A 9,682-nucleotide genomic window follows, 5' to 3' on the forward strand; every position below is an offset into this window, starting at 1 on the left:
TATAGATAACTGGGTTATCTATTCACTTACGTAAGTGGGGTAAAACTCCCTTACTATTATTGTATTTCCATCAATTTCTCTTTGTTCACTAATATTTGCTTTATGTATTTAGGTGCTCCAATGTTAGGTACATAGATACTTACAATTTTTATCTCCTCTTGCTGGATGTCTCCTCTTTCATTTCTGATGGCTTTTTTTTGTTGTTTGTTTTTTCTTTTTTTCTTAGTCTAGCTAAAGGCTTGTCCATTTTGTTTATGTTTTGGAAAAAAAAAACAACTCTTCATTTCATTGATCTTTTCTATTGGCTTGCTAGTTCCTAGTTTACCTATTTTTGCTCTGATCTTTGTTATTTCCTTCTTTTTGCTAGCTTTGGGCTTAGTTCTTTTTTAGTTCCTTGAGATATAAATTTAGGTTATCAATTTGAAATATTTCTTTTTTCTTAAATAGGCATTTATTGCCTGCTTAGAATTGCCCTCTTAGAACTGCTTTGACTTCCATCAAAAGAGCTCCTGCTGTTGTACTGCCTCATCCTCCCACATCACTGCTCCTGCTATGGCTGGATGACTCCTTATTGGGGATAAGTCTCCCAGCTTTGAGGCCAATACTATCTGTGGCTACATCCATTTCCATGCCTCCCTGAGAGGTCACATAGGGCATTCTTTTGTCCTATGCTTGAGACTCTACCTCAATGTGTACTACAAAGCTTGGCGGAGCAGCAAATCTGGCATCAGAATTTACCAAGAGTAATGCTAAAGCTGATAGCTCTTTTAACAGATGATGTTGAAGATCACCTTGCCTGGAGCAAGGGTATCCATGCTTACAATGATGAGAAGTCCACAGAAATGTTACCCTTTCTGATCACTGATGATAAGAATCAGGAGTTTACTATCCTGTTGGGCATGCTGGACCCAGCAGAGAAGAATGAACAGGGCATGCCTGTGGCAGCTTGTGTGATGCTTATTTTTGGTCCTGATAAGAAGTTGAAACTGACATCCTCTATCTAGCTATTGCTGCCAGGAGCTTTGATGAGATTCTCACAGTAGTTATTTCTTTCAAACTCACATTGGAAAAGAGAGTTGACACCTGGTTAACTGGAGAAATGAAGACACTGTGATGGTCCTTCCAACTATCCCTGAAGAGGTAACCAAAGAAATTTTCCCTAAACAAGTCTTTACCAAGGTGTTACCATTTAGCAAGGAAAGACCTCTGCTATACTCCTCAGCTGTAAGGGTCTCTGAGAAGTTGGTGCTGGAACTGCTTGCTTAGCACAGTGAGCCAGAGGACGGTAGCTGCTAATCATGTTTTCCTGCAGCAGCAATTTTGTAAAAACATCCAGGTATCATCCAAAAAAAAAAAAATAATTACTTATGTTGTAGTTTGGTATGTTGTGCTTCCATTTTCATTTGTTTGAATATATTTTTTGTTTTTCCTTTTGATTTCTTCTTTGATCCACTTGTTGTTCAGAAGTGCATTGTTTAATTTCCACATGTATTTGTAAAATTTCCATCTTCCTTCCTGTTACTGATTTCTCATTTCATATCATTGTGTTTGGAAAAAATACCTGGTATGATTTCAGTCTTAAATTTGTTAAGACTAGTTTTGTGGCCTAATATACAAGCTGCTTCAGAGAATGTTCCATGTGTGTTTGAAAAGAAAATGTATTCTGTTGCTGCTGGATGGGATATTTTGTATATGTCTGTTAGGTCCAACTGGATCAAAAGTGTAGTCCAAGTCCAATATTTCCTTATTATATTTTCTGTCTGGATGGTCTATATATTGTTGAAAGTGGTACATTGAAGTCCTCAGCTGTTATTGTACTGTCCATTTCTGTCTTCAAATCTGTTAAAATTTGCTTAATCTAGCTAGGTGCTCCATTGAGGGTGCATATATGTTATATACTACTGATGAACTGACCTCTTTATTATTATATAATGACCTTCTTTGTCTCTTGTTAGAGTTTTTTTTTTTTTACTTAAAGTCTAATTTTTTTTATAGAAGTTTATCTTATTTTTTCATTTTCATTTGTATGGAAAGTCTTTTTTCACCTTCCAGCCTCAGCCTATGTGTGTTTATAAAGCTGAAATAAGTCTCTTGTAGACATCACATAGTTGGACCTCATTTTTATTTTATCCATTCAGTGACACTGTCCTTTGGGAAATTTAATTCATTTGTAGTTAATTATTGACAGCTAGGGACTTACTATTGCCATCTTGTTAATGTTTTGGGTGGTGGGTGTTTTGTGGTTCCTTTGCTCTTTTCTTCCTCTTTTGCTATCTTTCTTGTGATTTGATGATTCTCTGTACTGGTATACTTTGATTCCTTTCTCTTTTCTGAATCCATTACAGGCTTTTGCTTTGTGGCTACTATGAGGCTTACATAAAACGTCTTAAACTTATAATAGTCTACTTTAAGCAGCTAACAACACAACTTTGATCACATACAAAAACTCTACCCTTCCATTCCTCCCATTTTATATTTTTGATGCCACAATTTGTATCTTTTTATATTGTATGTCCACTAAAAATTATTGTACTTACAGTTATTTTTAATACCTTTGTTTTCTTTTGTACTGGAGTTAAGCAATTTACACACCACCAATATAGTATTAGAGCATTCTGAACTTGACTATATATTTACTTTTACTAATGAGTTGTACATTTTCATGTTTTTATGTTACTAATTAGTGTCCTTTTATTTCAGCTTAAGAAATCCCTTTGGCATTTCTTATAAGACAGAGCTCGTGGTGATAAACTCTCTCAGCTTTAGCTTGTCTGGCAAAGTCTTTAATTCTTCATTTCTAAGGGTGCCTGGGTGGTTCAGTCAGTTCAATGTCTGCCTTTGGCTCAGGTCATGATTCCAGGGTCCTGGGATCAAGCCCCATGTTGGGCTCCCTGCTCAGCGGGAAGTCTGCTTCTCCCTCTCCCCCTCCTTGTGCTCTCTCTCTCTTGCTCAAATAAATAAAATCTTCAAAAAAATTCATTTCTGAAGGACAACTTTGCAAAGTATTCAAATATTCATGTTGGCACTTTGCATATATCATCCTACTCTCCCCTGACCTTCAAGGTGTCTCTCTTTTTTTTTAAAGCTTAACCAACTGAGCCACCCAGGTGTCCATGCAAGGTTTCTGCTGAGAAATCCTATCATAGTCTGCTGGGTGTTCCCTTGTATGAGAGGAGTTTCCTTACTTTTGCAGCTTTCGAAATTCTCTTTGTCTTTGATTTTTGACTGTTTTATTATCATGGGTCTCAGTGAATTCCTCTTTGGGTTTTATCTGTATGGGGACCTATGAACTTCAGGTACCTGGATGTCTTATCTCTGCCCAGATTTGGGAAGTTTTATTTCTTTAAATGAGCTTTTTGCCTCCTTTTCTCTCTCTTCTGCTTCTGGGACTCCTGTATTATGAATATTGTTTTTTTCTGATGGTGTCCCATAATTCATTTAGGTGTTCACCACTTTTTTTCATTCTTCTTCTTTACTCTCAGCAGACTGCATGATTTTAAATACCTGGTCTTTGAGTTCACAGATTCTTTCTTCTGCTTAATCAAGTCTCCTGCTGATGCTTACCATTGCATTTTCATTTCGTTCATTATATTCTTCATCTCCAGAATTTGTTCTTTTTGCTTTGTTCTTTTTTTATGATTTCTATCTTTCTGCTGGCTTTCTTATTTTGTTCATGTATTGTTTTCCTGATTTCAGTAAGTAGTCTGTTTTCTGTTATAGCCTGGTGAGTTTCCTTAAAACAATTATTTTGAAAACTATTTTTTTGGCCAGAGAATTCATAGATTTCCATTTATTTGTGGTCATTTACAGGAAAATAATTATGTTCTTTTGGTAATGTAATGTTTCCTTGCTTTTTTGTGTAATTCTTGAAGTCTTGCATTGCTGTCTTCTCATTTGAAGAAGGAGTCACCTCTTCTAGTCTTTACTGACTGGCTTCAGGACATAAATAACCTACATTGGTCACAGTCCAGTTTGGAAGTCTGAAGGTTTTTTCTCAGATGTCTTCTATGAATGTGTCTACACCTAACATATTATTCTCTCTTGGGGGAAGTTTTAAGATTCTCTGTTCTCTCTTGATCCTGCAAAACTGTATTGGGTGCTGAGAGTCTCCTATTTATGTTTTTCCTAGAGTGGCACCTGGAAATGCTCAGATTTGTGAGCATTTTTCCAATCTCACAGAGTCAGGCTGGCTTTCTGCATTTAGTTGTTTGCAAAGGCTCTTTTTTATTGTCTGAGGAATCATGTGCTCGTAGCTGGCCCTGGGGGTTGGGATGGTAAGAGGGTATGGATGAGATGGGGTTATCTATGGGTCAGTTGTGGGGGTCTATAGGGAAGATGTTCACAGCGGCTTGGGGGTAGGCTTCCTGATGGAGTTAGCAAGTCAGTTAATAGAAAAAGTTATTAATGATATCCCTTTAATGAGTCTGGAGCCCTGGCTGCAGGGGTAGTTTTTGAGGTCAGTCTCTGAAATGTGTTTTGACCTTAGGGGGTTCTTAGTTCTCTGACTCTCTATAGTGAACTAGCTGGCCTATGATTCTGTTTGTTATTCTTAATTAAGAGGAGCTATTGTTTTTGAGTGCCCTTAATTTAAAAGATGAAGTGCTAATTTCTTCAATATATACAAATCAATTAGAAAAAGAAAAAAAATCCATTGGAACAAAATGGGCAAAAGATATGAACATATGGAGTTAAAAGGAATTATCTGTGGTTTTTAAACATATAAGGAAATTATCAATCTCACTATTAATGAGACAAAAATACAAATTAGAGCTATACAAAGATTATATTTTCATGTGCAAGATTGGCAAGGATGAAAAAATGATAACACAGTCCCAACACTGTTGGTGAGAATATAAATTGTTACAATAATCTCTGAGTAGTGCTTTGACAATACCTATCAAAATCACAAAAGCCCATATCCTTAAACCACTTCTAAGGACTTACCCTGGAGATATACTGGCAAATGTGAAGATGACATATACACTCATTAGTCACTGCTGCACTGTTTGTAATAACAAAGAGCAGAAAACCTTCTAATATGGAGTTGTTTAAATAAATTATGTCACATCAGTTTGTGGTAGATTGCACAGTAGCCCCATTTCGTCAGATTTTTCTCTATGAGTCCTTCACTGCGTCATTTTGTAGTGCTCTCCCACCATGGATGGGATATAATTCCCAGCTCTTTGGCCTTAGCACATGATTTGCTTTGGTTGATAGCATACTGACAGATGTAATGCCAACAGTATTTTGAAAAGGACTTACCTGGATTGGGCTTGCCTTCTCTTGTTCTTCTATACTTGTCAAGAGAAGAACATGCCTAGGCTGTTCCACTCATCTTGGGAGGAAGGTAGTAGCCACTTGGAGATGAACTGTCTTCAAATAAGCTGTCTCAGTCAGGCCCAGCCTAGAGTAGAGCACACCAGTCAATTTCTATAAGCACAAGCAAGCCCAGATTAGCAGAATTTACCAACCAAGTCCAATTCAGATTATCCAATCCTGCAGGTGCATACACTGTACATACAAAGAATTGTTTCAAGCCACGGAGTTTTTGAGATGGTTTATTACACAGCAATAGATAGCTAATACACTGTGCAATGGATACTATCTACCCATAAAAGAGTTCTTTATTATAGTAATAGGAATAGTCTCTGACATTTACAGTTCAGTTAAATTAAGTCCAGAACAATGTGAAGTATTCAAAATCATTTGTAAAAATAAATTTGCATACATGTGCATAACCTATGACTAGAAGGATACACAAGAAAAGCTGATAAAACTTTGTTGCCTGTGGAAAGGTTATCCAGATAGCTGAGGGACAGGAGGAGTGAAAAGACGTTTCCTTGTATACTTTTTGTTACTTTTTAATTTTCAACTGTTTAAAGGAATTATGAGTGTTAAAAAATAAAGTATTTTTAAAAACTCAGGCTATTCCTGGTGCTCCAAATTCTTCTAGCAACTAATAGAGCAGAAAAAAATTCTGACATCATTAGATTTTTCTTCCTTTAAAAATGTCATTTTTTGGGCGCCTGGGTGGCTCAGTGGGTTAAGCCGCTGCCTTTGGCTCAGGTCATGATCTCAGGGTCCTGGGATCGAGTCCCGCATCGGGCTCTCTGCTCAGCAGGGAGCCTGCTTCCCTTCCTCTCTCTGCCTGCCTCTCTGCCTACTTGTGATCTCTGTCTGTCAAATAAATAAATAAAATCTTTTTTAAAAAATGTCATTTTTTTTAACGTGATTGCGGGATTTTTTTTTTTTTACTGTTCCCTAAAATCAGGAGTTTCAGCAGTATCTGTCTAGCTGCACAGCTCTAGTGTATTATTATTTCTTGCTAGCTAGTATATGTAAGGAACTCTTAATTAAAACTCAATCACATAGGGTGCCTGGGTTCCTCAGTCAGTTAAGCATTGGCATCTTGATTTCAGCTCAGGTTATGATCTCAGGGTCATGGGATGGAGCCTTGTATCCAGCTCCACACTGAGTGTGAAGTCTGCTTGAGATTCTCTCTCCCTGTCTCTCTCTCCCTCCCTGGACACAATCTCTCTCTCAATCTCTTTCTCAAATAAATAAATCTTAAAAAAAAAAAAACAAAAAACTCAATCTCATGAAAACAAATGGCCCAATTTAGAAAATGGGCAAATGAACTGATCAGACGCTTCATGAAAGAAGATACAAAGGTGGCGAATAAGAACATTAAAAGGTACTTAATATCACTGACCAATGAAAAGCAAAATGAGATACTATTACACATCTTTCAGAATATCTAGAATTAAAAAGTCTAATCATGTCAAGTATTAGAAATATGTGGGCTAACTGGAAATTTTCACCGCTGGTGGTAATGTAAAATAGTATAACGACTTTGGAAACCAGTTTAGCAGTTCCTGAAAAAGTTAAAAATGAATCTACCATATGACTTAACCATTCCATCTCTTGTTATTTACCCAAGAGAAAGGAAAGCATATGTCCACACAAAGACTTGAACATGAGTTTTTATCAGAGCTTTATATATGATAGCCCCAAACTGGAAACAGACTGAATATTCATCAACAGGTAAAGGAATAAACAAAATATCCTATACCCATACCAGGAAATACTATTCAGTTAAAAAAAAAAGAAGGGAATGAATTATTGATACTCATAACAACATAGATAAATCTAAATTAAGTATGTAAGTGAAAGAAGCCAGATAAAAGAGAGCTCATACTGTATGGTTACATGGGGATGAGTTTGGGTGGAGGTAACATGAGATGGAGGGATTATTAAAGGTCATGAGGAAACTTTTGAGGGTGATAAATATGTTCATTTTCCTTACTCAAGGGTATATACATAAGTTAACACTTAACAAGTTACACTTTAATTATATGCAAAAGAAAACTGAAAAAGAAACCAAATGTTCAGATTTGTAAAACTGAGCAGGCTTTTGTTATACTATGTGTTTTCTATATTTAATAACAAAATATTTACATTGAATTTACATTGAAATGACTATTTACATTCAATTAAAAAAACTAGATTTCCCATCTTCTGCAAATTGATTGAATAAACTAGTGGAAACAAGTTTTCAGGAAAACGGGGCCCTTGCCTCTTTTTTTTTTTTTTTTTAAACCAAAGAGGCTTCTTTTTTTTTTTTTTAAAGATTTTATTTATTTATTTGACAGAGAGAGGTCACAAGTAGACTGAGAGGCAGGCAGAGAGAGAGAGAGAGAGGGAAGCAGGCTCCCTGCTGAGCCGAGAGCCCGATGCGGGCCTCGATCCCAGGACCCTGAGATCATGACCTGAGCCAAAGGCAGCGGCTTAACCCACTGAGCCACCCAGGCGCCCGCCCTTGCCTCTTTTATTCACCATTGCATTCTCAGTTCTCAGTACAGTGCTTAGAAGTACTCATCATACACTTCAAAATTATTCGTCTAATAAAACATGATTAAATCAGCTTATTCATAACTACTGGTTCTTTTCTTATTTTAAAGAAGCTTCCAGTTCTTTATGGTAAAGCTTGGAAATTATGGAAATTTTAAAGTGATTGCCCATACTGTGGTGTGTAGTTGCTAAGATTATAAGAAAACTCTATCTACCTACCATCCATCCATCCTATATATGTTTGCATTCAGGCAACTTGTACCAATGAATTTCTATTGGTCACTTACAGGTGGCACCCTGTCTGATTATTGAACACTTATTAGTCCATGTTTGCATTCACCATACTGATTGTAAACTATTTTGAATATCATACCTTCACAAATGTCATCACATCAATATTCTTGAATTCAAGTACTTCTTGATGCTACACAACCCTCCAGAAGATTTTAGTTCAAGTTCAGTACAGGCATCCTTTGGCATGACCTCTGCACCTAACTCCTTTATTCTACCATCATCCATACCACTCAGGCCATATGATATGACACTGGTTCGATTTTGTCTCCCTAGTTGAACTCAACTTCCTTTTTTTTTTTTTTTTTTTTCCACTGACAAGGTAATGTGATAAATCTCTATTCCAAAATACACAGTATATTTAGTCCTCTCTTCTTGGGCTTTTATATAGGGATCTAAAGTAAATCTGAAAAACATTCACTTACTGGCTTCAAATATTTCAAGCAGTTCTAGTAGGCAACTTATTAACCTATGTACTTTAGCCCACTGAATGAGACTTATAAAATACATTAGAGAAGTTTGGGTCTTGTATCCAAGATTTGGCCCAAGTCTGTCTGCTGAACCTCTGCCATGGACATGCAATAGATTATCTGTCAATTTGCCAGGATTTGAAATTTTTTAAAGGAGAATTTCTGGCTTTGGAGGTGGCTCTGTTTGGAAGACAAAGTAAGTACCACAAAAAAGTCACATTAATAAACATTTATTGAACTGTATTAAATTTAATTGAAATTAATTGAATTTGGATGATGGATACAGTTGCAACTGCTCCCATTTCTTGACTGTATTCCAATTTTGGTTTAGAACCCAGTTTGGGCAAGGACTATAGAAATGGAAAAACTTCAATGTCACCTTCAAAGTTGAATTACCTTGTATTAGAAAAAAGAGTATTAGGTAATATCACTGATTTAAATATCTAATCATAATATCCTTTGAAAAAAATAATTTCAACAAAATAAGGAAGATTTTTCTTTAAACAGAATTCACTATTTTATCCTTTACTCTAGGTATTTTTCACCTTCTTAGAGCCAAATTTGACTCTTCATTTTAGAAATACTAGAATTTCTCCTGGACATCACTGAAAATACAGACATTACAATGTTATAATTTTTAGAATGATAAATGTTTGTATTCCCACCTCCATACTGAATAAGTCACCACATCTTATAGAGTCTAGCTCTTAAATATCTGTATAGGTTGTTTTCAACCCTTTTAAAACTAATGTTTCCTTTTTAAAACAAGTATTTTATGAAACCCCCCCCTTACAAAAAATTTATGTTCACACATAAATTTTAAGTATATACTGTATTAACTATAATATAAAGGAGAAATAAAAGGAGAATACTTAAATATTAAATAATATTAATAACCTATAAATGTTTGGGCATAACTATATTAGAACACCTAATGTGGTGGTAATACACTTCCATCTCTTTATAAATAGGCTAATATTTAAGAGAAAGTAGACCAATATTCAAATAAACAGTGACAATAATTTTTCCTTATATTAGAGATTTTGAAGTAAGATTCACCGTGGATGCAA

General features: G+C 35.7%; 1 pseudogene; it reads left to right on the forward strand.

The window, feature by feature from the left end:
• Positions 1–552: 552 nt before the first annotated feature.
• LOC125101649 (peroxiredoxin-6-like) lies at positions 553–1,228 on the forward strand (annotated as a pseudogene).
• The last annotated feature ends 8,454 nt before the right edge of the window (positions 1,229–9,682 follow it).

This window comes from Lutra lutra, chromosome 6 (genome assembly GCF_902655055.1).
Source record: "Lutra lutra chromosome 6, mLutLut1.2, whole genome shotgun sequence".
NCBI classification, from domain to species: domain Eukaryota; kingdom Metazoa; phylum Chordata; class Mammalia; order Carnivora; family Mustelidae; genus Lutra; species Lutra lutra.